Raw genomic sequence first — 12,932 nt, forward strand, 5'->3', positions numbered from 1 at the left:
TGTGGTCATGGTGTCTCTTCACAGCAACAGAATGGTGATGAAGACACCAATCTTATGTATTAGCTTGTTCTTTCTGTGATAAATACCTGAGATGTGTCATTTAAAAGGAGGAGAAGTTTGTCTTGGCTCATGGTTTCAGAGGACTCAGTCCATAGGTTGCTGGTTATATCGTTCCGGGCTGTGGTTGGGCCAGGCATGTCTGGGTGGAAATGGCTTAGCAGAACAAAGGTGCTCAGCTCATGGTTCAGAGAAAAAAAAGACGACGTGGGGGTGGGGGAAGAAGGGACCCAGGACAATATATAGTCCCCTAAAACATGCCACCAAGGACCTACTTCCTACAACTGGGCTCCATTTGTGGGTGTTCCCACCACACCCAAAAAATACCATCAAATTATTCCTCTACAAGTAGATCAATCCATTGATTCAGTCACAGACCTTGTTATGTAACATGAGAGGGTATACTATAACACGGCAGGCCCATGTTAAGGTGTCCCCTGGGTAATTATGCCATACAGCAGATCTGGTATGAAGGGGATTTATTGGAGGGAAGGGAGAGGAGTGAGGACCTAAGAAGGGGTAGAAGCAGATGAATGGACATATAGACAGACAGACGACAGGGGCAGAGCCATGAGGGCAGGGAAGAGGGGGAGGGGCACATAGAAAGACAGATATGGGGGAGAGACAGAGACAAAGAGACAGAGAGACCTGGGTGGCAAGCAGTCCTTGTATAGGTAGCCCATACCTGGCATACCTGGTGATGCTATATGTGGTTGCTTAAGTCCTTACTAGGTTCCTGGGAGGAGTCTAGTGGAATGACCTGTAAGCTACCAGATGTAACGATCCATTCATGTCTTAATGAGTAGCTTCACCAGGCTTTAGTGTGTGACTGAAGGATTGTGTGTGTGTGTGTGTGCGCGTGTGTGCGTGTGTACGTGTGCGCGTGTGCATGCATGCTTGCTTGCCCATGCAGACACATATAGAAGAAAGAGGCTGACATCAGACTATCTTCCTCAGTCATTATCTGAGGGGATCTCTGCAGGTATCAAGGCAGGAGAGAAATGAACCCTGAGGAGATGACACTGGGAACTCTGTTCAGGTTGACTTTGTAAACCTGGTACAAACTTTGGGAGTCTGATGCCTGGCATATTTAAACACAGGATAATTTAGAAAAGAGTTTTCTGGTTTAATACAATATCTAGTGCATAAGAAAGAATAATTACATTGAAACTAAACTCAGGGTACATGTCATTTTTTTCTAAGAAGATGGGTCCCCAACATAGGCTATTTGTATTGGCTTAACAACCTAAGGAAGGATCTGGCCTGACCTTGGTCATAGAGATAGCATAAAGGTCATTTGGCTTACTAGCCACTTCAGGTCCTGGTTATACAGAGCTTGGGGAGACCCTGGCTATACAGACAATGTAAGGGTCATTTAGACTATTAGGCATCTCTGGTCCTGACTATGGGGGTTTGAGGGAGGCAGTCCCTAGCTACAGGCAATGTACAGGTCATTTAGGTTACTAGCTACCTCTAGTCCTCACTGTGAGATCTTGACATGACCTGGCCCAACAGATAATGCAGATCATCAGGCTGTAAATCACTTCCAGCTCCTAGCCTTCTGGATGGAAGAACAGGTTCTATATCCTTTCTTTTGGGAGGACACTCCTGTATGCTTAACATTCCCAGTTTCCCTGGAGATCTGTGGGTGCAAGGACCTTCCTGCTCCCAACACTTATCTAGCTTACTTCTCTGAGACAGGGTTTCTCACTGACTTGGAATGCTCTGTTACAGCTCGACTGGCTGGCCAGGAAGCCAGCCCCGTCCCCAACCCCTGCCTCCCAGGGGTTGTCTCTATCTTCTGCCTGTCTCTGTCTCCTAGCGATGAATTATAGATGCACACTGTAATGCCCAGCTTTTGTGCTGATGTTGGTTATCCAAACCTGTTTACAAATCAAGCACTATTCCCATGGAGCCATCTCTCCAACCATCCCAAACTCCTTTTTAAAATTGTCCATTTTGTTTTTAAGAAATCCTCTTAATTATATGTGTATTGGTGTTTTTCCTACATGTATGTCTGTGTACCGTGTGCCTCCCTGGTACCCAAGGAGGCAAGGAGAGAGTGCTGGAGCCCTAGAGCTGGAATTACAGTTGGATGTAAACCACTGTGAGTTTTAGGAACTGAACTTGGGTCCTCTGGACGAACAGCCAGTGCTTCTAGGTGTCAAGCCATCTCTCCAGCCCCTGTTAACTTTATTTTGAGTGGAATTTTTTCCCAGTTGGCCAGGAAGACCTCAAACTCTTAGTTCTTCTGTTTCAGCCTCCCAGGTGACCAGGATTACAGGTGTGGATCACCACATTCAGTTATAGCCTGAACCTTGAAGGCATGTGTTTAGGACTTGGTCCCCAGGCGTGGCACTGTTGGCAGGGAGGGGACAGTAGAACCTTAAAGAGCTGGAGCCTAATGCAAGGATGTCAGTTATTGGGAATGTCTCTGCAAAAAGGAAATTGGATCCCAGCCTCACCTCCTCTTTTTTTAGTTCCTGGCTTCATGAAGTGAGCAACTTGTCTACCATGTGTTTCTGCCATGGTACACTACATTGCCACAGACCCAACGGAAACCACCCAAACTGTGAAAATAAGATTTTCCTCCTTAATCGTTGACTTTTTGAGTGAAGTGTGTTGGGCGTGTCTGAGCACAGAAGGATAGAGCTGGGAGATTCTGAGTTCAAGGCTTGGGCTATATTACAAGACTCTGTTCCAAGAAAATCAATCAACCATCCAACCAACCAACCAACCAACCAACCAACTAAAACCTTCTAGCTCAGTTGGCTCGGTGCTTCACTGAGTTCTGCGTTTACACCCCCAGCACTGTGCAAAACCAGGCACAGTGACTTGAGCTTGAGATCCTACCACTGGGAAATGGAGGCAGGAGAATCAGGAGCTCAACGTCCTTCTCTGCTCTCCAGAAAGTTTTAGGCAAGTCTGGGATAAATAAAACCGTGTCTCAAAAACATTTTTAAAAAATTATCTCAGGCTGGGGTCATCAATCAGGCTTGGGATATTGCCTAGTGGTTCCGGTGCATGCCCAACCATTCGTGAGGCCCCAGGTTTCCTTCCCAAGACTGGAAAAACAAAAACTCAGGTTTTTTTTTTTCTCCATAATGGAAAACTTACAGCGACCAACAATTATAAACAGAAAGCTCGTTTGCACCACACACTGAGCTCATCAAGGTCTGGAACCAAGTCTTCAGAACTCAGCACAATAACTCAATAAATGTTAAGTGTGCTAGAATGAAAGACACTTACCACTGTACCTGGCCTAAGCGGTCCTGCGTGAGGGCAGGCGTGAATACTCATTGTGAAGAGTTGCATATTTGTCATAGATTAAAACTACTTTTAGAAAGTCAGCTTCTCGGGGCCATTTGCAGTGGACGTAGTGGTCGCCGGTTCCCACTATGTAGTCCTGACTGGAATGCTGACCACTTTGATCACCATTGGTGTTAAGCATCCCCGATCTGGTGTTGGAGCCTCTAAAGAGAAGAATGGCACTTATGGCAGGGGTTCTGTGCTCAGTATTTCAGAGGCCTCCAGGCAGATTACAGACTGTGAAGAAAGGTGCAGAATCTCTCATTCGTACAGAATGGATACGTCACAAATTTACCAGATCAAGAATTCCAGATAAAGTGTTTCAGCCTGGACCTGAAGATCATGAAAAATATGGTGGGGACCCCCAGAACCCTCATAAACTGCACATTGGTACAAGAATAAGAAGTACAAAGAGGTGTCCATACTGGGGAAAAGATATGATCAAGATGCTTGGACTACAGAAGGCACACAGCCTTCAAATTCACAAGAACATCCCATCGGTGAATGCAAAGCTGAGAGTGTTTAAACGCTTGATACGCATTCAGCCCCTGAAGCTGCCACAGGGACTTCCCACAGAAGAGAGCATGTCCAGCACGTGCCTCAAGAGCACTGGGGAGTTAGTCATGTAGTGACATCTGAAGCCTGTGGAGCAGGAAGCAAAGTCCTGATGTCACACAGCTTCAGCTTACGGACACACTTATTGAGGAGACCATTCTCATTAAAGTGAATGTTAATCCAAAAAAAAAAAGTCAGCTTCACTTGGCTTAGATGAACCGGAGTTCACATGAGTCATGTAGAAGTCTCTGGAGGGTTTCAGAGATCAAGAACTAAGGAGCTTTCTTTCAGTTTCTTTGGCCATCAGGTTGCCTGCTTACGCTGGCTTCTCCCTTCCTGAATGACAGTCCTCCCAACTGCAGGACTCTAAAGTGATGTCAGCGTCTGAGTCCCGGTGCTCCTCCTTGGCTCTGTGAGCACTCTGCTCTCAGTCTGGATAATTCAATATCTATCTAGAGCTGCTTCTTTTCTGGGACAATTATCGGACACTCCTTCACCTCAGCCTGCATTTTGAGTCTGCTGTTGTTACTCTGGCTTCCTTCTGAAGATTATGTTTTATATTCTGTCTTAGCTAAGGTTTCTACTGCTGTGGTGGAACATCATGACCAATAGCCCCTTGGGAAGGAAAGGGTTTATTTCATCTTATAACTTGTAGTCTAAGAAATCAGTCTGGGAACTAGAGTCAGGATCCTGGAGGCAGGAACTGAAGAAGAGACTACAAAGGAGGCCTGCTCAGTGGCTTGCTCTCCATGGCTTTGCCCACCAGGACCACCCACCCAGGGATGGCATTGCCCAATGTGGCATGGGTCCATCCACATCCATCATTAATCAAGAATGGACCACAGGCCAATTTGGTGGGAGCATTTTCTCAGCTGGGATTCTTTCTTCCCAAATGACTCTAGCATGTGTAAGATGACATTAAAGCTAGCTGGCAGAATTGACCCTTTGTCAGCTTGACACACAAACACATCACTGGTAAGCTACAACCTTTCCTTTCTTGTTGAGTCTTAAGGTCTCATATTAATATTAACACCACAGTATAAAACATTCCAAATTTAAAAGATGATTTATTGTCTTGGTTTGGCTTTTACTGCTGTGAACAGACACCATGACCAAGGCAACTCTTATAAAGGACAACTTTTAATTGGGAATTGCTTACAGGTTCAGAGGTTTAGTCCATTATCATCAAGGCAGGAAACACAGCAGCATTCAGGCAGGCGTGGTGTGGGTGGAGCTGAGAGTTCTAGATCTTTATCCACAGGAAGCCAGGAGCAGTCAGTCCTCTGGCAGCTAGGAGGAGGGTCTCAAAGCCCACCCCCACAGTGATGCACTTTGTTCAACAAGGCCACAACTTCTAATAGTGCCAATCCTTGGGCCAAGCATACTCAAACCACCACATTTATTTTAATATATATATATGCTTATGTGTGTGTATGTATTTGTGTGCTTGAGTGTATGTATGTGCACCAAGATTGTTCAGAGGTCACTGGAGGTCAGAAGAGGGCATCAGAGCCCCTGGAACTAGCGTTACAAGCAGTTGTGAGCTACCATGTGGGTGCTGGGAACAAAATCTGGGTTCTCTGTAAGAGCAGCTGAGCCATCTCTGCAGCTCTACTCTCCAACTTTTAAAAGTCTCATAGTCTTTAAAAATTCAAGCTTTTAAAATTCTATCTCTTTAAAACATCCAGAGTCTCTTCCAAAGCTCAAAAGCCTCTCTAAATTATCCACAGTCTCTTCAAAAGTTCGAAGACTCTCAACTGTGGCCTCCTGTAAGATCAAAAATAAGTTACATGCGTTCTTATTCTAAGAAGGACAAATCCATAACGTAGTCACAACTAAATCAAAGCAAAACCAAAATGCATCAATGTAAAAAGCTCAATGCTTGGTGTCTGGGACCCACTCATGACCCTCTGAGTTCCAAAGGGTCTTGGTCTCAACTGTATCACAGAACTTACAGCTTTCCTTGTAGACTCAGGCCCGATCCAACGAGGTACTGGTATCTCCAGGCCTGGGTCTCCACTACAACTGGCCTTCATCTTCACCAAAAGCCTCACTTGGACACTCACAGGGATTCCAGCCCTACACACAGTGCCACAGTTAAGCTGTTCTCCACAACCCTTTCATGCCTTCAAAGCCAGTACCACGTGGGTGGCTTTCACACTACCAGACTCAGCTGTCAGCATGAGGTGCAGCCTCACTCACTTGGGGACCACAGTGATGCTGCTCTCCTGGACCAGCATCGCCTGTTCCAGCAAAGCAGAGGTTTCGCTTCAGTAGCTCTGGCCTCTTGTTAATCACAGCTGATTTTCAGCCTCATCTGACCAGAACCATGGAACTGAAATTCAAAATATTGCTCCAGCAGGCCCTGCAGTCTTTGAAACTCCAGGAGCCAGGGCCCTATCATCTGTATGGCTCTCAGTATTATCTCCTCAGCTTCCACAGTAGCTCCCTGAGTTCTGAGTACTCAGTGAATGTCCCAGACCAAATTCCAAAGTCCTTCCACAACCCTCCCCCAAACAGTGACGGTCCGCTTTCTAGCTCTGATTTCAGTCTTAGAGTCTCTACTGCTGTGATAAAAAGCAACCTGGTGAGGAAAGGGTTTATTTCATCTTACAGCTTGTTGTAGCTCAGGAAACCCAGGCCGAGGCCATGAGGAGGGTTGTTTATTGGTTTGCTATCCAGGCTTAGTTTTGGATTGTTTTTTGGTTTGTTTTTTGGTTTTGTTTTTGCAAGACAGGGTTTTTCTGTGCAGCCTTGGCTGACCAAACTTCCACTGAAGACCAGGCTAGCCTCTAATTCAGAGATTTGCTTGCTTCTGCCTCCCTCATGCTGGCATTAAAGGCATGTGTGCTTTCTTCTACTGTCTAGGACCTGTCCACTCAGGGAATGGCAACACCCACATTTATCATTAATCAAGAAAATGTCCCACAGGCTTGTCTACGGACATCTTGGTAAGGGCATTTTCTCAACTAAAGTTCTCTCTTCTCAAATGACTCTATGTTGTCTCATGTTGACATAAAAACTAGCCAGCACACATCCTCTTCAGTTGGACTGGGCGCTCCCTTTCCCGGACACACCAGGTCATGGTGAATGGGCCGGTGTGATGCTCCACAGACCAGCCCCAACCTTCACAGCAGCTGCAGTGATCCCCAGTCAGATGGGTCTCACAGGCTCTAACTGGTCCTTGTCTTAGGAACATGTCCCACTATAGCTTCTGGCCAAGGTACATGCCCACATCGTCTCTCTGATGTACATTTTTACAGAGAGAAGGCTCCGCCTTTCTCATTCCCTGTTCTGTGTTTTCTAACACAGAATGGTGACCATGTGTTATTCCATCTTCACAGCACCCTGAACCCAGCCTCACTGTGAGACAGAGCCTTGCTATGTGTCTCAAGTTGTCCTGGAATTCTGGATCCCCTGCCTCAGCCTCCTGAGTAGCTAGCATTACAGGTCTGTGACCATCATACCCAGCATCATCTCATCCCTAAGGGATCCTTCAACTTCTCTGTGGCCCAAATGGAGTTGTGAATTGTGATGTATTGCCCCCACCTCTACAGAGTGGGGCTGTAGCTGAGGCTGGCTAGTGGGAATTCTTTGTCCTCTGACTTCAGAAAGGGCTGCAGGGACAAGCACGTACCTATGCAGAACTGACCAGCCTGCTTGGAGATTTGCTACTTTCATGGACAGAGAACAGTCTTCTGAGTTCGGAAGCTATAAGGATATTATAACCAGGGAGTCCTCTGTCCATCTCTGTGTACATAGAGGAAGGGCTATGCTATGGAAAAGAAGAAAATCCACTCTAAAAAGAGCAGAGATAGAAGAATCATAGTTGACATGTTGGGATGCGGCTAGACCCTGTTATAAACACATTGAATGGAGACTCTGCTTGACTTCCCACAGAGATCCTCTGAGGTGCGCTGACTATCATAGCCATTTCACAGAAGGGGGTGTGGGGGCTTCCTTTAGCGTTCGTGAAGCCTACATTCCATTCTCAGTTTTACACAAAACCCAAGAGTAAGTTGTAAGGTGAGAATGTGAGATTTCTCTCTCTGCTTTACAAGGTGAGAAACGGCCCCTGGGCCTCCGAGAATGAATCCTAAGATTCCTGCGTTTGTCTGAGAGAAGTGCTTGGCTCCAACCCAGGGATGAAGAAAACCAAACAGGAGAATAAAGGGTTAAGCAATGGGCTTAACACCCCCCCCACACACACCCAAATAGACTGCTGGAGGCAGGATTTGAACTCAGGCTGTGGGGTTCCAAAGCTGTCAAACTATGCTGCCTTCTCTAGCAGCCAAGATGAACGTTAGTTAAGGAGCCGAAGGACTTATTCATTTATGAGCAAGTGTGAGAAATGTCAGCATGCTAAGGAGTGCTGGCTCTAGCTGAGACTGGAGTCAGCTGACTCGTGAGCTTTCTAGTTAAGTAAGCCAAAGCACTCCCTGGTTTGCTTAAAATAGTTGTACACCAGTCACTTGCAACCTTCTGATTTTGTTGTACAATGACTCGTCTTAGAGAGAGGGAACCTTCGAACTGCCACTACCCTTCACACTGGGACGAGACACGCTCATCTCAGGCCCCTGCAGGTAAATGGTGGGTTCTTCAGGCAGCTGTGGCTGGAGATGAGCTGACCTGTAAATGCACTTAACACTCGGCTAACACAGTTTAAGAAGTCAATAATCGTTGGACCTCTCTCTTCCCTCCCCTTATTAGGGTAGGTGCTCAATAGCATTTGTTGAATTGAATTAAGTCCTCTGGAGGCTGCAGGACGCTGCCTGAGTTTGAAAGCAGCCAGAGCTGCCGAATCACCAATCAGGAAGCTTCTCAGCCGGACTGGCGCCTAACAGCTCTATTTGGCTGTTAAAAAAAAAAAAAAAATCTGCCCTTCTCTTCTGTTTCCCTGGTAGCCTCCTCCTCCCTGGCTTTCAGTCTCCCTGACAGAAAACAAAACACAACAACAACAACAAAAAAAAACAAAAAACAGTGTCTGCATCGTGCACCTTGGAGGTGCACAGGACTCTCCCATGTCTCTGGTCCCTACCCACTCATCTGGTTCTACTGATTCACCTTCTAGGGTGTTTTTTTTTTCTTTTTGAGCTCTGCTTCTCTTCTTTCTCCTGCTTCTTGCTTGCATGCTTCGCTTTTCTGGATGCTTGCAACAGCCTCCTCGCTGGCCTTCAGCCAGCCAACCCTACGAAGAATCAGAGGCAGCGTGCTCAAAAGGACCAAACCTCTGTTAGCCTAAAACTGCCTCCTCTGTTAGCCTAAAACTGCCTCCTCTGTTAGCCTAAAACTGCCTACAGGATGATGTCAAGCCCGAGGTGGATACGTGTGGTTCTCCTCAGGAGCCGGCGCCGCCTGGGTGGCCAGGCTTGGTTCTGCCATGCTATTTCAAGCCTCCATGCTTGCTCATGCCTTTCCCCCTGCCTAAAAGTACCAGGCACCTCCTCCTCCACCCTCTACTCTTCCTTATTCTTCAAAAGCTCTTTTTCTTCTTCTTCTTCTTCTTTTTTCTGGAAATACTCAGCTCCTACACCGGCACTCTCAGTCTAGGGTGCTTCCTCTCTGCACTCCCAGTGTCCTACCTGATTCTGCCTTCTTATTCGGTTTTGACGTGACCACACTGCTGCTGTTACAAGCACTTTAAGGCCTGTGTTGATGAATAGCTCATTAGTAAACCCTGACCCTAAGCAGTGCCCTGCACCCAGAACCGCCCACCTGCAGGCAACTTGCAAGCTGCAAATAAAGGGACCAGAGAGGAAAAGGAAGAGGATACATCTTTGCAGACTGATTTTCTTGGTCTGTTGTCTTCTGTATCCTGTGGCTGCGGGCCTCCCTCCCCCACTACACCCCCGCTTTTCACAGCAAACACAGCAGTCTTAGTGGTTAATTCCTAAGAGCTCTCTGGGCCCTTTCTCACCTTGTAAAGTTGGCTGTGGAATTTCACCAGTGGGAGAAAAGGAGAGGGAGCTTCTCTTTGGGATGCCCTGGGGTTTGTTCGATTGTTCAGATTATTGTATCTCCCTCCTTGCAGCTTTGGGTGCATCATAATTGAAGAGGAGACCTATGACTATCTTAAACCATTTCAGTTTGAAAAAGGATGAAGTTATTCCCTTTTGACTAAATATAGACCGTGAATCTGTGCTGTTGCTTAGCTTAGGCAAATGCATGCAAATCCCTTGTGGATGGGGGGTGGGGGGGGACACTATCTACTGAGCCACACTATGGGAGGTTTACTCCCGCTGGGACCTCCAGTCACAGACCTAACACTGACCCAGTAGGCGGCTGCAGCAAGAACAGAAGGAACGGCCACCCTGGGTCAGGCAACGTCACAGGACTTACCGGGTGAACTGCTCCAGGCAGTCATCGGAGATCAGGGCAGGTGCTGGTGGTGTTTGATTTCTCTATAATTCTCCCTACCCTCTATTTCCCCATAGTGATCCTGGTTCCCATTTTAAAAAGGCATTTCTCCTTTCTGCCTGGATTTTGGAGGTATTCCTAACCTGGCTTTGAGATCTGCTCTTCCTAAATCCTTTACCAATTCAAACCAAACATGGCAGGAGGCATCCTGTCCTTCCGGACCACTCCTTATCCTCCACCCCCACCCCCCACCCCCTGCTTTTCTCTTTTCTTCCTAATGGAAATTTGGCCTCTACCTGCCCTCGTGACTGGAAAAAGCGGCGTCAACTCAAAGCAGAGCAAGGTTGCTACTTAGCGTCCTTGATCTATGGGTTACCAGGAAGGCCCAGGGTTACCCAGCCCTGTCTGGTCCCAGCCAGAAATAGGAGTAAGGTTCTTCGGCTGGTGTAAGGCCTGCCTGGCACAGAGAACTTCATTAAATGGTGGGGAGAGACTGGGCAAGGGAGGAGGGTGGCTTTGGAAGGTAATGTGTGGGGTGACATGGCTAATTCCCAGGTGAACCAAGCTGGAAGGGAAGGCCAAAGGGAAGTGACTTGTTCCCTCAGGCTGGCTGCCTCCTGTGGATGCTGGGACCAAGCCTGCTGTACCCTCCTTGACGCCTCTGTGGGGTTCCTTGGGCAGAGAGATGGAAGAGGCAGGAAGTTGTACAGCTGAGAGGAAGACCTGTATCCTTGAGGGGCCTGCTGGGACCAGTTGGTAGAGTCTATTGGTCACTGACAGCAGTATTAGCATTTTGTCTAAGCTCCGCCCCACAGTTACCTGGCAATGGCCAGGTATACCTGACTCACTATAAAAGGGGCTGCTTGCCCCCCCCTTTGCTCTGTCCTCTAGCCCCTTCCCTTTCCCCCACTCTCTCCACATGCTCATGGCCAGCCTCTACTTTCTCTCTCTCTCTCTCTCTCTCTTTCTTTCTCTTTCTCTCTCTCTCTCTCTCCCTCCCTCCCTTTCTCTCAACTCCCTCCTCTATGCCCTGAATAAACTCTATTCATTATTATACTGTCATGTGGCTGGTCCCTCAGGGGAAAATGATGCCTCAGCATGGGCCCACTGAGGCACCCCTTCCCCCTACACCTTACCATACTGCCACCAAACATATTCCTTTTCTCTTTATCTCTTTTATCAAACACAACAAGCAGAGTCCACGTAGAGTGTCTCTTTCCAAGGTAAGTCCAGGTTAGTATTTTGAGGACCCCGATTCTCCAGAGATATGCTAGGGACAGAGGCCTATTCTAGAAGTTGCACGCGGAAGGGATAGAAGGAAGGAGGCTGGACAGAAGCCAGCTGACCTGTGGTCCAAAGGCTGGTAGAATGGAGGAAGGGTGCCTTGAAGTTCAGCATCAAAGTCTGAGCCAAAGCTAGGCATGGTGGTGCATACCTGTGATCTCAGCAGGCAGAGAGCTGAAGCAGGAGGATTTCTGTGAGTTCAAGGCTAAGCTGGGAATCCACCTGAGGCCCTTGTGGATACTAGGCAAGCACTGTACTACTGAGCTGCATGCCTAGACCATTTCTTCTCCCTTTAGCCATGAAGCAGAATCTTAAGGAGGCACCTGATTCCTTAGTCAAGCCTACTTCTCCTGGATTCCTGTGCAAAGCTTCGACCTTCTCTAGCCCATGGAAATGGGGGAAGGAAGAAATGGGCGTTACTTCTGAGTAGCATCTTTGAGAGAAAGACATACACTTCTACTCTTCTTGTCTAGACCTGTCCATGACAGGAGGAACAGGCATCTGAGGCCTCAAGAGAGAATTCATACATTGAGGAAAGCAGGCTGACAAGATTGGAGCTTGGGTCACTGGTACTATGGAACTGCCAAATCAAGTCCTGAGCTGTTGCTTATCCTAAGACTGTGGTTGAAACTGGATGTGCCTCTGTCCTGTTTCAGCCTGTTACTATGACAGCGACCAGATGCCTGTCTTGTTTTGTTTGCTTGATTGCTTGCTTTTGAGATAGGGTCTTGTTATGAGGCCCAGACGGCTGTCCTCCCGCCTCAGCCTCTGGAGTATTAGGATAAGAGTCATGCTACATCATTGGAATGAATATATACCTCACTGAACAAACAACACCACTGTAGGGACAGAGATCTAACCATGCCAGCTAGCTTTATGTGTGACTTTGGTTTTGTGAGTAGGATGACTCTTCTGAGTCTAAGCATCCAGATCTATCTCCTCTCTCCTCACTGATCTCAACGGAGGTCAGGTGAGGTTGCTAGAACTAAGACCCAGCACCTTCCCCCAAGACTCATTGCCTTCCAGTATACAAAGGACCCACATGCAGGAACCTACCAGAGGTAACACGGCCCCACACACCTTGAACTAGTCAGGCGATACAATCACTCACGCACAGTGGGATTGGTGGTGACTGCCTGGTGTTTGTGGCAGTGAACTCTGTGACGGATCAGTTCCCACCCTTTTCTCCCAGTCAGAAATGCCCACCACAGAGTATGGAAGCCAAAGTAACATTTGCTTACTTGCTTATTTATTTACACTTTTAAAAACGGACAGCTCCATACATACACTTGCACTGCCTGGATTTTGGAGGCATCCCTGCCCTGCCTCTGAGATCCTGGCTGTATCTGCTCTTCTTTAAGTCATCCACC

The 12,932-nt window shown here is 47.4% G+C and overlaps 1 pseudogene; it reads left to right on the top strand.

Annotated features, from left to right (window-relative positions):
• The first annotated feature begins 3,551 nt into the window (after positions 1–3,551).
• LOC114618826 lies at positions 3,552–3,995 on the top strand (annotated as a pseudogene).
• The last annotated feature ends 8,937 nt before the right edge of the window (positions 3,996–12,932 follow it).

The sequence above is a fragment of the Grammomys surdaster genome, unplaced genomic scaffold (assembly GCF_004785775.1).
Source record: "Grammomys surdaster isolate TR1022 unplaced genomic scaffold, NIH_TR_1.0 145, whole genome shotgun sequence".
NCBI lineage: Eukaryota > Metazoa > Chordata > Mammalia > Rodentia > Muridae > Grammomys > Grammomys surdaster.